The sequence below is a fragment of the Glandiceps talaboti genome, unplaced genomic scaffold (genome assembly GCF_964340395.1).
Source record: "Glandiceps talaboti unplaced genomic scaffold, keGlaTala1.1 scaffold_36, whole genome shotgun sequence".
Taxonomy (NCBI): Eukaryota; Metazoa; Hemichordata; class Enteropneusta; family Spengelidae; genus Glandiceps; species Glandiceps talaboti.
Window position 1 is genome coordinate 150,001 of NW_027554294.1, and position 2,376 is coordinate 152,376.

Sequence of the window (2,376 nt, forward strand, 5' to 3'; positions counted from 1 at the left end):
AATTATATTATTTGCCAATATTTTTTTTTATTCAACTGAAAAATACTCATGACCTAAGGGTTGTCACTAGGAGTCTAACAACAACAACTTGTAGTGACAAAGGCCCCTAATTAGGTCACTCATTTTCCTTGGCTGAACATAAGAAAAATATTGGAGAATAACATCTAAGCATACATAAGGTGTTACTACCACACTAGAGTGTCCATAGAGTTTCAATTGAGTGGCATGATAATTACCTCCGTGTGAGCACAAATCAACATCACTGTTGGATGAAACAAGAAAGACTCAAATTCAAAACTGTTTAATTGTGTTCACACAGAATAATTTGTAACATTTTATGTACGTGCATGCTATCAGTGTCTGCATTTTGTTTGTGTTATTCATGACAAAAAATACTGAGTGAGATGTAAAAAATATTGTGGTGACTAATTGAAACTATAGTCACTCTGGTTTGGTAGTAATTGAAATGCTATAGTCACTCTGGTTTGGTAGTAATTGAAACTAGTCACTCTGGTTTGGTAGTAATTGAAACTCTACAGTCACTCTGGTTTGGTAGTAATTGATCTTTGTCCGAAGATCGCATTCAAGCGTGAAACTCTGAGTAACGGCTCCGTACCATAACTTGTGTATTTTGTGTGTGTGTGTATATATATATAAGTAATTCCTCGGGTTTGCGCCCTCACACGGGCAAGCGCCCAGGCCTTTCTTTTTTACAATGTCGACTTTTGGCAAAGTTACGGGAAACCGCCCCCCCCCCCCCCTCCTGGTATGTGACGAATGAAATTTTTGTTCTTCCCGTTCTTCCGCATTCATGCGCCTAAAAATTCATTCACAATCTGACCTTGCATTGTTTATTCATCGTTATTTTGACGTACCGCCAAAGATGTTTGCCCCCTTTGAGACACCGCCAGTGCTAATGTGTGTTGGGGCAATAATGAGACTGCATTGTAATGAGAGTTGAATGATTGACAAGCACGTAATTTATTCACGTAATTCTCTTGGGACTGTCGCAAAAGTAGTCGGTCTACTACAGAGGTCTACTTGGCAACAAGTTAGCGTTTGTATAATATTCATACCAATGATAAGGCAGTATGATACCTAAGCTAATAAATGATTGACAAGGTATACTTTTAATCAAAATTCATGTAACTCTCATGGGACAACAGCTGGGGGTTTCCCTCACAATAAATTTGAAGTTGTGCAGGCTACATACGAATGATAATACACCTTATAATGATTGATCCCCCCCCCCCCTTTTTGCATAAATTTTTTTGGGATTTAGTTCAAAATAGGGGGGGGGACAACTGAAGAATTTCATTTTTTAATCTATATTATTTTGGAGGATTTAGAAAATGACTGACTTGGCATGCATTGGTATATTTTGTAGTACATGTACATACAACGATGTGTAACTGTAAACATATTCCACGTGGGTGGACTCACATCAACATACGAAGCTTCAATTCTTCCTATGACGGTATGTCGTAATTCAATCTGCTATTTACATCACAGAAACATCAGTATTCTTTCTAGGAATGTAGCATTGCTAAAAATGTATATTTCCCTTCATAAGATGACTGTATACGGCGCATTCCAACCTCCAAGTGTGATCGCTGCGCTAGTCTTTTTACAAGTCGCCATGTTGTGAAATAATTAATGTAATTAGGTCACTACGTCATATATGACCAATAGGATCGCAGCTTACAAAAAAGTGAGTAATTTCACCCAATCACGTTGGGTATATGATACTGGCAGAGCTATTCACTGACCATGCATTGAATGTTGTCAACACTTACATGTAATTACGTCTTTATCGTCATGGGACTGGGGAGGTAGCTAAATGGTCCAAAATTGAACAGTTGCGGGGCAAAGTGCTAGATCTAGCACTTCGCCACTTTTTGACAAAGTGCTAGATCTAGCACTTCGTCAGTTTTCGCCGAAGTGCTAGATCTAGCACTTCGCCAGAAAACAACGAAGTGCGGGACTGTAAACAACGAAGCGCCTCCAACGGCTTGATATAACGTGGTCGATAAATGTCACATACATGCGCCATGTCAGTAGTCCGTGTACATGGTCGTGTGGCGCACGATCGACTCCAAAACTTATCTTTGGCCGATTGTAACAACGACACGATTTATCTGAAGTTTGTTAAATGTTTGCCGAGTAAAACGGCCGGTTGAAACTTCACGTTGCCGTACGTACGGTTGTGTCCCGGGGGTTGTGTGTTCTGTTACAAACATGCCTTGTCAATACCTTGGATGGACTTGCGCGATCACAGAAACAAGTGTTATTATTTTACCCCTTTCATATACAATTGGCTAAAATACGTCAATATCATCGATATTATCGACATTGTATTGTATTCTGATAGAAACA

At 39.3% G+C, this 2,376-nt stretch overlaps 1 long non-coding RNA gene across 1 annotated transcript in view; it reads right to left on the reverse strand.

The window, feature by feature from the left end:
* The window catches only part of LOC144453282 (uncharacterized), a 7,840-nt gene extending 5,910 nt beyond the window's left edge, over nucleotides 1-1,930 (reverse strand). Inside the window, exon 1 of the long non-coding RNA XR_013482406.1 lies at nucleotides 1,797-1,930. This is a non-coding gene — a long non-coding RNA (uncharacterized LOC144453282). The remainder of the gene's footprint in view (nucleotides 1-1,796) is intronic.
* Between the last annotated feature and the right edge of the window lie 446 nt (nucleotides 1,931-2,376).